Raw genomic sequence first — 15793 nt, forward strand, 5'->3', positions numbered from 1 at the left:
CTCTTCATGGAGGAATGAGGAATTCTAGCCATTTTGCAACTCCTCCACCAAAGATCACACCATCAAAGAGGGGAAGATCACCTCCCCTCTCCTTCTTTTTCACTTAAAAAAAAATCACAAATTTAAATTAGGGAGAGTATGTGATTATAAATGGTGTGTGTTGGTAAGAAAGGTTTTATGTAATTCATCAATTACCCCTTGGGCACATAGACCATATTTGTATAAATAAGAGCACAGTAATAGTAAGAAAAAAGTCTTTCTTCATAAGCGTGGTTCGTTTTTTGTTGTTGCTGTTCTTGTTTTTGGTTTTTTGTTTTTTGGTTTTTTTTTAGGAAACATATTTAGAGAAAACTCTGAAAATAGCTTAATTTCTTACTGTGTTTCTCAAACTGAGAGACTTTTCTTTTATGTTTGCTGCATATTGCACAAAAAAAAGAGCATACTAATATAAACTAGAAGGGTAGGCTGAAAAGAATCGAAAGCCATTTTTTGAAAATGTATTACATTCTAATTATCTTACAGTTTACACTTAGCATTCAGATAAGGCCAAGAATGAGGGAAGTTGATTTGGAAAAATAAGTTATGATGTACTGCCACCTTGTGTACTATGCCTGTAAGCCCCATTATTTTCCATTAGCGTTTCTCGAATACTAACCAGAAAAAAAATGCTGCAATGAAGGGAGACATTTTGTCCTTGCAAGAGGCAGATTTCTTAATCCTTTTTTTGCCCATGAGACCCTGGAAACCTATGGACAGCTTTTCATAATAATGTTTTAAGATGTGAAAGAAATGGTAGATTACAGCTAGAAATTAATGGAAATTTGTTAATTTTTTTCATCTAAATCCATGGACCACCTGAGTTCTAGAACCTGAGTTGTAGCCATTGGCTCTCTGGGATCCAGAGACTCCAAACTGATCATTCCTGACCCCTGATGTTGTTTATATTTGAGCACTAACCAATGAAATACTAGACATCAGAATTTTCAAAAATAAATCTTCATTAAGACCCTACAGATCCATGGAAATGTTCTTTTGAATAAGGTATTTTTGAAAAGCAAAACACTAATTTTAATAACGCAAATATTACTTTTCTACACCAGGTTGCAATGAACATTTCTATGATAAAGAATGTTTCTAATATATTTTTTTAAAGATTTTATTTATTTATTTGAGAGAGAGAGAATGAGAGATAGAGAGCACGGGAGGGAAGAGAGTCAGAGGGAGAAGCAGACTCCCTGCCGAGCAGGGAGCCCGATGTGGGACTCGATCCCAGGACTCCAGGATCATGACCTGAGCCAAAGGAGTCACTTAACCGACTGAGCCACCCAGGCGCCCTCTAATATTTTTATAATCATGTATAAGTCTACGAAACACATGTGTAGTTTTATTTGATTTCTTCCAGAACTGACTAGTGTACCTGGATTCTAGTCTGTTTTTGTCTTTGATCGATTCAGTTAGCTTGTACATTTCTCTCCTTTATCTTCCTTGCTCTTTCTTCTCCTACTTTCCTGCCTTCCTTCCTTTGCTTTGCTTTCTTCCTTCCTTCTTTCTTCCCTACCTACCGTCCTCCTTCTCTCCTCCCCCCTTGTTCATTTTATTCTCCCTTCAACATACATTTAATAAGAGATGAGTATATGCTAATAACCGTGCTAAGTAGTGTAGGCAGTGATCTTGGGGGTCTCACAGTCAATCATAATAAAGCATGGCCCGTGTGCAGATTTACCCTACACACAAAGAAGCTTAAGTTCCTGTATACTTCACTTTCACATTCCAAAGAGACTTGGCAACGGCTTCACATGTTTATATGATTTTGTAGAATTTGCAAAATGAGAAATGTAAATCACAACCAGTTAAGACCACTGTCTCTTTCAATTCCTACTTCCCATCATGTATTGCTTTTAGGGTGCCCAGTCATTTCCAGATCCTGCTAAGCAGGAGTTGAGTAGAGGATACTTTTTGTTTGGGTTTAATGGGATATATTATGTGACTGTTCTCATTTTCATGTATAGAGGAGTTTTTCAACCTCATGGTTACATGTCAATAAATACTGAAGAATTTTATCTAGTCATTTTCACTTCGCTAGTTAATTTTTGCGCACTTATGAAAAAATCTACATTTAATTTGTGGTTTTAACCTCTGGGAAGGTAGTAACCAAGTGTATGTGGTTGTGCAAGGTAACATTACATAGGCATTTCTTCACCACGATAAAATTCTCTAAGAAGTGATGTTTGTCTGGTTTTACCTACTTGGGGCACCAGACTCTTAAGCAGAATAGCCAGAATCCACTCCATGTAAGTATCTCTCTACATAAATACCTAAAGCTGTCTTTGGTTGTTTTAACACGTGGTTCTCCAAAGCTCACAGAAGATTATTGTACATGACTGAACCACTATTCTGCAATGAGACTGTGGTAGTTTTGCAATGTGTCCGCTTGGCCAGGCTGAACTACATTTCCCAGAATTCTCCTGTATGCTTCTGGTCAGCATGAACACCAGGAGAGATTCCTGTGTGAGGTTTGGATGGTGAAAGTGAAGTGGCAGCCATTTTTGTAGCTCACACACATTATCATTTATCTGCTGTCTCTCCTCGTTGGTGGGAAGTAGCCGCCAGCTGGCCACTGCACCACTGGACCCTCCTCCACGTCCTCCAGCTCCGGACCCTGGTGTGGATTTAGCTACACAACAAACATCCCAGCTTCTATAGGACACCAATACCCTCAAGGTCACAGAAAGAACTAACACAGGTTTGAGTCTCCTTGTGGGCTCCAGCTCGTGTTGTGGCTCTAGCTTGTTCTTGGGCTCCCCCACTTATCTTCCATCTTCTCTCCCTGACTGCCCACCTTGTGGACTCTAAATCCAGATCAGATGCCAGGACAACCACTTTAGAGAGACTGTTTTACCAGTTCCCAGAATCACATAAAGTCACATCCCAGTAACAAATCTGATTGTTATAGATATATCCTAATGGTTCTCTGACTGAACCCTGACTGATACAAAGACTTACACATATTTATTTATAATATACTACAATGTCGGTCTAATTAGCTTCCTTTTTCACTTGAGGAAGTCATGATTGTGCTTACACAGCATAAAGGCTAGTCTCGGCTCTGATCCTCTGGGGACCCCTCGTCCCCACTCCAGGATTCCCCAGGTGCCCTATTCCTCCTGTCCTACCACATCCATGCCAGAAAGCCTTCAGAGACAGTAATCCTCAGTGTTCTTAGCCTGAGCCCACCATTCTTTTATTCTCCTACTCCAGCATTCTCTTAGGCCATTATCAGCTTCCTTTCAAGCTTTGGTATTGGGAGAGGCATTTAAAAACCTCAAAGAGTCACCCTGAGGGGAGAGCCAACCACATTGCAGCCCTTGAACATTCTCTGAGTTACACCTGGTGGCAGACGCTGGGGGGTGCTTGGGCTCTTCACTGTGGAATCCCTTCATGCCTATCATCCTGTCAGTGTTGGAAGCTCTTGTTGTTAGTCCAGTATTTCCAAAAAATAGACATGCTAGTTCAAGTTATATACATAAAATACAATATATATTATATACATATTAATTCACTCAGAATGCTTGATGTCTTTTAAGGGCTTAATACATAAATTACAACAACAACAAAATCAACCCTTAATTGTAGAAAGAAGGAGGTTTCACCTGGTAAAGCTTATAAGAACAGGACTGTAAAGTTGATGATATAACCAAAGTTTTATTATATATGTATTATGTACTTGTATTTACCAAGGAATTCAGAAGAAAAATGGCAAGTATGAGTTTTTAAAAGAGTTTAAATTAGGGGCACCTGGGTGGCTCAGTCGGTTTCCGCTCAGATTGTGGTCTCAGGTCATGAGATGGAGCCCTGTGGCAGGCTCCAGGCTCAGCGCAGAGTCTGCTGGGGATTTTCTCTCTCCTTCTCCCTCTGCCTCTTCCCCCACTCATGAGCACAGTCTCTCTCTCTAAATAAATAAATAACTCTTTTAAAAAAATAAATAAATAAAAGAGTTTAAATTTAGAGATACTAATTTAAACCAAGGACCTCAAAAGAATTAGCCAACCAACGAGCCTTGCAATGACTAAATTTAGAAATTCACACTTAACAAAACCTTTAATCTATTACTTAATTGTAGACTTTTCAGAATAAAGTGAGATCCATTTTTCTTTTTTTTAAGTTTTTTTTTAAATTTATTTGTGAGAGAGAGAGAGCACAAGCGGGGAAGGGGAAGAGGGAGAGGGAGAAGAAGGCTCCCCGCTGAGCAGGGAGCCTGATGTGGGACTCGATCCCAGGACCCTGGGATCATGACCCTAGCCAAAGGCAGATGCCCAACTGACTGAGCCCCCCAGGCATCTCAAGATCCATTTTTCAAGAGCATCAAGCAATACTATAGATATGAAAACAAATTAAGATTCAAGAGAATTGCAGGATAAAAAAATGTAGAAAATGAAATGTGTTCTTTACATAACACTCATGATTTGTGTTCATAAAGTGCATTTGTGAGAAGCCACTTAACGTACCTTATACAGACCTTGGTTTCAATCTTAGGTTCATCACTTACTGATATTCTTGGATAGATTCTGTGCTTCAACTTCTTCATCAGTAAAATGTGGATAATCATCATCATAGGCCTTTTGTATGGAAAACATTTCAAATATTAAATACTCAATAAACATCAGTCTCAATAAAGTCAAGATGGGCTATTAGGAGAGCTTTTTCTGAAATTCCTAATATTCAGGTCTCTCCTCTTTGGCTTATGTCTTAAATTGCAAGTCTTGATACATGTGATCTTTAATATCTTTTAGTATCTTTCACGTATAAGCCCTAGCACAATAAATCAGGGCAGATGCAAGCCTGCAGAAAAGAGCAAGGGCCTTATAAGAAATCATAACTACGAGTCAAAACGAAATTCGACTCATTGCCATAGAAGTGCCTAAAAACATATGCAAAAGTAATTACAAACAGCAAATTTAACAGCAATAGCGAAAGTAAGCTTTTACTAAGTGAAGCACAGTAGCATTGCTAATATTATTAGATTACAACTTGAAGTTGCTAGTGAGATTCTCATTAAAAACTTGGAGGGTTTTTTTTTTTTTTTTAATTCAGAAACAACAGGAAGAGGAAAAGAGGGGATCTATATTCTCCTCCAGGATTCTAGTAGATGATGAATCGCAGGTGGGAGAATCAGTAAGGACAGCTGGAAAAAAGAAAAGTAAGCAGAGCAAATCTCTGGGGCCTGCAGGAAGAGAGGATTCTACTGAAAGCTGTCCCCAGATGAAGAGAATGACCCAAGTTCTTAACCAGCAGGAGGGCCCATATGTTACCTAACAGCAGGGAGACAGGAAATATGCCCAGTTAGGGATTCTATCAACCCTGTGATTAGACAGTGAATGGAAATGCCCATCAGAGTTCGAGGTAAGTCTAAATCTTGGCCAGGGTTTGCTAGCAATGCAACATTAGGCAAGTTGTTTAAACTCTAAACTTCCTTTTCATTACAGTAAGTTGAGGATAATTATGGTAGTTTCATGGAGTTTTGTTGCATTAAAAAAAGCAACACCTGTAAAGTGATTAGCATGATTTCTTGCAGAAAGTAAATTTAATAATATTATTTGAAGTGAATGCTATTTGAAGATGAAGAGAGATCTCTAAGTAACTGTAGGTAAGTAAATATTAATGAAACTATTAACTATAGGGAGAATCTGTGAACTCTAAATTGACTAATAGCTCTAGACAAAGTCATTTATTAAAGATGTTACGCCTTTTCTCTTTTTTAAATCTTGGCAGTTTATCTCAGATTCTTTTTTTATTTTGATTTGTTGCTCTTTCTCATTACCTCCTCATTCTACACTCCCAAAATCAGCTATAGTGGGATATGAGGTCATACTAAAAATACCCAGGTGCTTCTGAAACTCAGGACCAGTTTCTCTTGATGCCTCATTTAGAAATACCCCTTCTCCCTCACCCACCCTAAGAAAAGCTTCTGCCTGTAGAAAACAGTGTAGACATCGCATGTACTGACTGCAAGATGTTAGGCCCGTAACAAGGGCAGGTCAGTCATATACAACCACATTCCATATAACTATTAGTAGCAAGATTATTTATAGCTTCAAGATAACTGACAAATAAGCATTATCCCCAATAAACAGTTATCTCTTTAGTAGGCCACTATGCTACAAACTCTGAAGACAATACAAAAAAGTCCAGAAAATCTGACTTCTGAAATGTGATTTAAATTGTGTTTAAGTCCCTCGTGATACGATGCAGAAAAGAAAGCTAGAAGTCTAAATTGCTTAACCTCTCTTGACCTCAGTTTCTTCCTCTGAGAAACAAATTAGTTGAACTACGTGATCTGTTAATTTCTTGCTAATTCAACCACTGTGTAGTTCTATGACTGTGGTGGGCACTTAAGGAGCTAAGGACAACTTAATTTACAGGTTCATTTGTCTCCTAGAATATAAAAATAGATCATTTTAGAGATAGTGGTGTTCATTTTCTAAAAAAAAGACTTTAACAAAGATAGTCCTTGAAGGGTGTATCAGTAAAAAGATATAAAACGATATAAGATACAAAATGCCCAAGCACCTTGTTGTGTGTGACATTGCTTGCGATTCATCAGCTTGTTTTTCATTCACTGGTCAAAAATAATTCTACTAACTCTTTTACATCTAGAAATTTGTATGCATTTCTCCAAATCCAGAGTATATGATCCTCAAGAAAAAATAAAAGGCAGGGGGAGATGATTAATTGCAGCCCCCTCAGTTTTTACTTAGATAGGAGGAAAAGTAATCAGAAAGTGGGTAAATCTCTACAATACTTGTATTTAGTTCCTTGAGCGGCTATAACAAAGTACCAAAAGCTGGGTGGCTTAAAACAACAGTTGATTGTCTCCCAGTTCTGGAGGCTAGAAGTCCAAAATGTAGGTAACCTAGGGCCATGTTCCTTGATGGCTCCAGAAGAGAATACTTCCTTGCCTCTTCCTAGCTTCTAGTGTTTGCCAACAATCCTTGGCATTCCTTGACGTATAGACGCGTGACTCCAGTCACATGGCCATCTTCACACTTCTTCCTTCTGTGTTTCCATGTCCAAATTTCCCCTTTTTACAAGGACATCAGTCATACTGGATTAGGGGCCTCCCTAATGGCTGCACCTTAACCTGGTTAAATCTGCAAGGACCCTAATTCCAAATAAGATAGTATTCGGAGGCACTGGGATTAGAACATCAATATATCTTTTTAGGGGGACAGAATTTAACTGATATCAATATCTCTCCCCTTGAAAGAAAGAAAGAAAGAAAGATCAGCGGGGTACCTGAGTGGCTCAGTTGTTGAACGTCTGCCCTCGGCTCAGGTCATGATCTCAAGATCCTAGGATCGAGGCCTGCATCGGGCTCCCTGCTCCCCGAGAAGCCTTCTTCTCCCTCTCCCACTCCCCCTGCTTGTGTTCCCTCTCTCGCTGTGTCTCTCTCTCTGTCAAATAAATAAATAAAATCTTAAAAAAAAAAAAAGAAAGAAAGAAAGATCAGCAAGTACACAAGATGCAGAGTTTTGTCAAGAACAAAGAACAGAAAGAAAGGTCACACAGGGCTGTCATCACTTGTATGAAAAACATACAGCTTATTGGAACCATCAGGAAATTTAGAGATACTGATTAAGATTCATTTTTTCCTAGCCAGCTGAGTCAGTATCTTGGGAAATAAAATATTGTAGGAATAAATATTCATGTTCATAATAGCTCAGAGTTTTTTCAACCTCACTAGTTTCCAGATACTGTTCTAAATGTTTGGCCCATATTAATACATTTAATACCTTCTATAACGCTTCCAAGTAAGAATTCTTATCATTCCCATTTCAGAGTTGGGGAAACCAAGGCACAAAGATATTAAGTAACTTGATCAAAACCTCACAACTAGTATTAAGTGGCAAAAATAGTATTTGAACGCAAGGAGTATGAGTCTGGCCCCAGAAGCTACGCTCTTACTCACTATGAATAGTCCCTGCTTTTATACTTTAGTAGTGAAACAAGACACCTCACTATAGAATGACAGAAAATGCAAATGCATTTTGCAAATGCAAAAATGACTTAAAAGCAAACAGTCTTGTGCATACCAGAGATCATATCAGAGATAAATTGTTAAACAGAGAAAGATGAAGGACTATACAAATTATTTTGTAAAAGTCTGGATTGGATTTACTAATAGATTCTATTCCTTATGGATCTTTGAGCAAATTTTATTAAGAAAATAAGTCTGACCAGCTTTTTTTATATCAAAGACATTGAAACATCATTATGTTTTGAAAAATGCTAATCAGAAATAAGAATGTCAAGCACCTGAGAAACAGACCAATAAGCTATTGGTTTGTTAATATAAGGTTATCCAGTATCAAATCTTCATAGACTTTCTATTTAACTATAAATATAAACTATATTTTTCAATTAAGAAAAACTCAACATGCATTTGTTTCAATGATGAAGAAAGTTTCCTGAAAATGCTAAGTAATTTTCTTTTTCTATAGCGGATTTGTATCCTAGAGAACATAATTCAATTGGCCAAAAATTTCTGTCAAGTCCTCTTGGTGAAATTAAATTGTTTAAAAATAATTATACATTTTAACATAGAGACACAATGAAACATAAACATTACTATTTATTGATTTCAATATTCCTTTTAAGTGGTTTTGAAAAATGAATGTATCATTATAACCCTAATGCTTTAAAAATATTATCAAATCTTAAAATTGCAATCTCAACTCTGTTGAGATTTTAGCTTGTTTAGGATTTCTGATTGGGCCACTATATTAAAACTAAACAAAAATATGTTAAGACATGAGAAGCCTCAGCAATGATAATGTTAGAGACAACCTTAAGCCAATATGCCTAAAGGTTATATCCATGACTGCAAGTGAGAGTCTCAAATGCACTGTATTCTCCTTGTGATCACTAGTTTATGCCTGGTTTCTTGATTCTGTTTTGTCTGACACATTGCCAAACTGCTGTGTCTTAATTTAAGACCCACCTAGATTAAATTTAATTGTACTACTCTTTAATTTCATTGTTTATTCTATGGCAAATAGGATATTACTTTTCATTGTAATGCTATTATTTTTTCAGAAATGTTTTATAAGCAATTATAATTCATGATCCTGGAGTCCTGGGATCGAGTCCCACATCGGGCTCCCTGCTCAGTGGGGAGTCTGCTTCTCCCTCTGACCCTCTTCCCTCTCATGCTCTCTATCTCTCATTCTCTCTCTCAAACAAATAAATAAATAAATCTTTAAAAAAAAAAAGTAATATTCCTAAATGGAAGGCAATGAAATTTTACATGCAGTAGTAATGCTATAAGCAAAACCAGAAATCTTTCGGTGACCATAGTCTTTGACAGCACTAGGATATTACTGGAAGATATTATTTTTAGGAACTGGAACTTGTCAAAGTTACCAAACTGTTCATAATATTTTTCTAACAGAATGCACATAATAAAAGATATTTTTAGAGAAGCCATATTTTAAGCCCACAAGTGATTTCTAAATCAAATTCTAAAGGAAATACTTTGTATGGTACTCTACAGATTTCTTTCAATAGCTCATCATAAGTATTTTATTGTTACACTGGTGACTTTTTAAAACATGTCGATATGTCAAGAAAGTACTATAAAAAGAAACTGATTATTGTAACATTAATACATACCCAGTTAAGCCAGTTAGTGATCTCCTGAGTGAAAGAGCTTCATTGCTTGATCCCAAACAAATGCCATTTTATTTTATATCAGGAAAAATCTTTGTTTTATTAATGTTAAAGGCATGAGGTAATATCACATTAAAGGCTTATTATTAAAGTCTTTATGTAGATATATTTTTTTAAAATAAATGATTCCTTGGTTCAAAACAATTTTCTACCAACTATAAATATAAAAAGTCAGCTATAAAAATGTGTTCATAAGATATAATAGCTGGTTTGGATATTGTTTGAGGTTTAGGGTCTTTCATTTTTCTGTAGCTGATAGCGGATGTAGTCTGAAAATATGAACTGAAATAAATCCTAAAGTAATGCTGGATCAGAAGGCGAAACAGGGAGGGGAGGCTATTTTTTTAAGTTACAAAATTGATTAATGATGATCTTACCATCATTGGCAGATGTAACCTTTTCATTTAAGTAGTTTTAGAATAGATTGCCAGTATGCAGAAAGGCTTTCATTAGCACAAGTAAATCTGGGGCATTATAAAGTTGAAATAAAACTGGACACTTTTAAAAGGTAATTCTAACAACTACTTCTCTAAGTTTCAGTTTAGAAAACAGCAATATTGGATCAGCCTGATTCCTGAGTCCAGATGTTTTGAGAAAAATTCTTACCTAGATGTCCAGAAACCTTTGAGTTCACAGTTATCAAATCATCTATTTTTGGTGAATGAGTAGCAAGTACAAAATATTTTTCTCTTGGGGCACCTGGGTGGCCCAGTCGGTGAAGCATCCAACTCTTGGTTTCGGCTCAGGTCTTGATCTCAGGGTTGTGAGATCAAGCCCAGGTCAGGCTCCGCATGCAGCAGGGAGTCTGTTTGAGGTTCTCTCTCTCCTCTCTTGTGCTCTCTCTCTCTCTCTCAAATAAATAAATCTTTAAAAGTATATATTTTTTCTCTCCAGTTCCTCTCCTTATTACCCCTAAAATGTTGTTTATTCCAAGAGTTACAAACATACTTTTAGAGGTAATACAGAACTTTTTAAGTGTTGGCTATTGTGATCATGTTCTGTTAAGTGTCTGAATTAAATAAACCAAGATTCCCCCTCACTCCGTCGCCCCACTAAGGTTACAGTGATGAAAAAAAAAAAATTCACAGAATCTTATCCTGCCACTGTATGAACTGAAGAACTTACTCAACACTTTAAACCCTAGTTTGCCAATCAGTAAAATTAAGGTAACAACAATATCATTCTTGCTAATGATAAGAGCTACCCTTTATCAAGGGTTACACTGTGCCAGGTATAGTGCTAAGCACATTACAAATATTTTTGCTTTTAATTCTTCTAAGTAGGTATTATTATTCCTATTTCTGTAGATAAGGAAACTGGAGAAAGAAAGTAATTTGCCAAAGGTCATACAGTTAGTCAATGATAGAGACAGGTTTTAAGCAGATTGATTCCAATGCAGAATGTTCTTACATACTATACTTTGCCCTTTTCCTGGCTGTGATTGTGAGAGCTGAATATAGCATTTGGGATTTTTGCCATGTTTAATACCCAAATACTTATTTTTCTCCCCTAAATCTGTGAAGAGCAGTCCCATATTGTCCGTGTATATAAATTATGTCTTAATAATCTTGCAAAAATTTGCAGTCCCTCTAGGACTAGAATCAGGCCTTTTAACTGCAGTCTAGTTAGACTATCAAAGGCCCACAACTCACATAAAGGAAGAAGTAAAAGGAAACAGGCATGGGGCACCCGGTTGGCACAGTCAGTTAAGCCTACTACTCTTGGTTTCAGCTCAGGTCATGATCTCAGGGTTGGCTCAGGCCTTGATCTCAGGGCCATGAGATCGAACCCCCCTCCATGCTCAGCTGGAAGGCTGCTTAAGACTCTCTCTGCCCCACTCCTGCATGAGCACATGTGCTCTCACACTCTCTCTCTTTCTCTCTCAAAAAAATAAATGCATAAGTAAATCTCTTTTTTTTTAAAAAAAGGAAACAGGCAGGAAATGGCCTTTAGGGTAGGTTTCTGTGTTAGCACAGAGTGGACTCAGCTACTTGGAACTGCAAAGTTGGAGCAGAATATTTCAGCCTCAACACAAAATACAACACCCAGAGGATCAAGGAATGAAATAAGATTGAGCTGAAGCATGTCAGAAACAGTCTCATGTATTGGTTTTCAATCATTTTACCCTGGAGGAATTCTTGAAATAATTTTCAAGTCTCAGTGTACCCCTACATAAATATTTGTATACCCACAAATCATAGAAGGTTAATGTGACTGGTAAATTATAGATATAATAATCTATTAACAATTGTCAATAGTTATGGATAACTTATTATTAGTCTAATCTTTTTGTGATTCTTCCTCCCCACAAAAGACAACAACTCTAACATAAGCTGGTCGTGTAGGTAGAGAAAATTTAGCTTTCCTTTTTATCTTTATTTCCTACTTGATTTTTTAAACCATATCCAGGGTGTTAGTCCCAGTCCTCCAAGACACCAAGACAGGGTTAAACATGCAAGGATTTTACTAGGGGAACACCTTTGCGAGAAAAAGACTGGGAAGACTGGGAGGACAATCAGACCACGAAACACGGATGACCTTGTGTGAAGGAGAAAGGAAGGAAGGTTGGGTGGAAGTGTCCTAGATTGCTGTGAAGCATGAGGAAAGGTCAGTGAGGCTGTCTTGGAATCTTTGAGCCCAAATAGCCGTCAGGAGAGTCGAAGGATATCCAGGGATGGGCCTGCCCCATATTCCTGCCACTCAGTCACAGGCTGGGAGCAGGTCTTAGGAGGTGTGGCCTCAGCACCAGCAAGTGGATGGAGTTCAGAGCACAGTACCCTGGGTCAGTTACATCCCCATAGCTGTGTCTGCAAGGCACATTCTTATGGCTACCACTCCTAAGGCCTAAATGTTTATCATAAAGTAGCTGATAAGGTAAGCTGTAATGTTTTCCCTATTTAAAACTAAAATGATTTTTTACCCAAACTTTCTTGAAAAAAAAAGTTAAGTTTACCTGTCTTGAAATTAATATCTTACTTTCCTTTTCATAAGTATCAAAACAACCTAAGGCAAACATAATAAATTTCTGTTAAGTAGCTGGCTTAAGCCAAAAAAAAAAAAAAAAATGTAATTTACTTTTACTGAAGACAGCCTTGGCTGATTTAATTTACACAAAATTTACAAATTGATTTAGTAAACAATTATTTACAACATAAAAATTATTGGCATTGCAGTTAGTACAGCTACTAAACGATAAGTCAATAGAATATGAATAAAAATATATCTTAAGATACAGGTTTTTTTTAAAAAGATTTTATTTATTATTTATTTAGAGAGAGAGCACAAGTGAGGGGAGGGACAAAGGGAAAGAGAGAGAGAATCTCAAGCAGACTCTGCACTGAGCGTGGAGCCCTACTTGGGGCTTGATCTCACAACCTGGAGATCATGACCTAAGCCAAAATCAAGAGTTGGATGTTAACCAGCTGAGTCACCCAGGCACCCTTATTGTGAGATATAGTTTTATACAAAGCTATGAGAAAATAATTTTCTTCCTGAGTAACATAATTAAGCTCAAATATAAGCCTAGTATTTATGAAATTATTGTATGTTAGCTTTTTAAAATCTCGTTTACCTACCTACTTATGCATAAAAACTATTATTTTTGAAACTAGAAATAAAGAATAAAATAACATAAAACTTGTGCTTGTTTTGCTATTGCACAATTACTCAATTCTGGACCAAACTTGAAATAAGCATGCAAGAATTTCATTTTTAATGAAAATGAGGTAGTTTTCATTCTAGCTCATGATTCTTAAACAAGTCAAAGCTTGCTCACATATGAAATGAGTAGAAGAAAACTTCAGTGAAATGTTTGCTACTTTCCTATGAATGACAAGGTCCTCTTCCTTCACAGAAAGCCAGAACTTGTCCAGAGACAGATCAGTAAACCTCATCTTGACTACATGATCAGACTGCAGCTCACAAAGTGTTTGCTGTTCTTCCAAAGTAAGGTTCTCAGGATGAGCAGAAGATTCAGAGAAAGGGTCTCTCAACCTTATATTGAGAGAAAGAGGCAATACTGTTCCATTTCATTCTGTGGTTCTTCTAGGTGGTTTTCAATAAAACTTAACTCTTGCTACCTTCCTCACTCCCAAATGGGAAAATATCAAGATTTCTTGCTGCAATATAATTTTTATAAAGGTCCAGATTGTTATAAGTGGAAGAATCTTGTAACGTGAAGTCAAACTACTTTCTCCAGGGTCTTGTGAATACTTGTTGAACTGGTTCATGTGATGAAAAATGCCTCAGTGGCTAATAACTACAGCCTTCCTCTTCAAAACACATGACAAAATGTAGCTTATATCACTTCTTGAAAATCCTCCTGTTATTTACCTTTTAGCTTAAAACATACTATTGCAACTCCTTGTCTGCTAAGCCACAAGATTTCTATGTGTAATAGGAGATTTATGTGATCTTTATCCAAATGATAACACAATTTTAAAACATTCTGGAATGAACTGGTCTTTACTTAATGAAATTAACAATTTTGTAGTATCATTCAGAACTTTTTAAATTTCATCTATATGAGTTTTTAACATTATTTTTTAATTTCATCTATATGAGTTTTTGACATTAGTACCTCTTCCGAATAAAGCAGTATGTTATAATAGCTTTAGATCAAAGAAGCGGGACAAACTCAAGCACAAGAAACATGAAGAAGATTATATCAAAGCACATTACAATCAAACTTCTCCAAACCAGTGATAAAGAATTCCTAGCAACCAAAAAAAATTCTCATTATATCCAGAGGAACAAAGGAAGGATGACATTGGATTTTTCATCAGAAACAATGCAAGCAAGAAGAGAGTAGAGCAAAGTCTTTAAAGTAGTGAAAGGAAAAACTGTCAACCCAGAATACTATGGCTCCCAAAATATCTTCCAAAAATGAAGACAAAACACTTTCCAGACATGTAAAAGCCAACCAATTTCATCAGCAACAAGGCCCGGTTACAAGAAAGGGTACAGAAAGATTTTCAGTCAGAAGGAAAATGATACTGGATAGAAACCTGATCTACAGAAAGAAATCAGTATTACAAATGGTAACTCCATGGTTATCATAAACACATGATTTTTTTCTTTTTATTTAAGTTTCTTTATTAAAATCTATAATTAAACAAAACTAATAACAGTGTAGCATGTGGTTTATAACATATGAGAAAGTAAAATGTATTATAACACGAGGCGCAAAGGTAAAGGGGAAAAATGGAAGTAAACTATTGAAATGTTATATTATACGTCAAGCAGTATGATATCATTTGAAGATAGACCGTGATAAGTTATAATTATATACTATGTAACCTAAAGTGACAACTAAACTAAGAGGCAAAGTGTTAGAGCTAATAAGCAAACAATGAGATAAAACAGAATCAGATAATATCTAATTAATCAAAACAAGTCAGGAAAAGCAAAAAAGGTAAGCAAAACACAAGAGACAAATAGAAAACACATAATAAGATTATATATTTAAACCCAACTATGTTAATAAATATATTCAATGGAAATGATCTAAATATACCAATTAAAAGACAGAGATGGTAAAATTGGTTTAAAAACCAGGATCTAATTATATGCTGTATACAAGAAGCCTACTTCAAATATGAAGACAAAAACAGGTCAAAAATAAAAGTATGGAAAAAATATATTATGCTAGGAGTGCCTGAGTGGCTCAGTCGGTTAAGTGGCTAACTCTTGATTTTGGCTGTGGTCACGATCTCAGGATCTTGGGATAGAAGCCCATGTTGGGCTCCACACTCAGCAGGGAGTCTGCTTGAGGATTCTCTCTCCCTCTCCTTCTGCCCCTCCCCCCGCTCACACACATATTCTCTCTCTAAAATAAATAGATAAATCTTTAAAAAATATGCTATGCTAACAATGAATCATGTAACACTACATCAAAAACTAATGATGTAATGTATGGTGATTAACATAACAATAAAAAATTTAAAGTAAAAATTAAAAAATATGCTATGCTAATACTAATCAAAAGAAAGTTGGCATAGCTATATTACTATCAGAGAAAAAAAATTTTAAGATTTTATTTATTCATTTATTTGATAGAGACAAGCGA

The sequence above is a fragment of the Eumetopias jubatus genome, unplaced genomic scaffold, assembly GCF_037043125.1.
Source record: "Eumetopias jubatus isolate StellerSeaLion01/CBP00866 unplaced genomic scaffold, mEumJub1_p1.0 scaffold_2, whole genome shotgun sequence".
Classification (NCBI taxonomy): domain Eukaryota; kingdom Metazoa; phylum Chordata; class Mammalia; order Carnivora; family Otariidae; genus Eumetopias; species Eumetopias jubatus.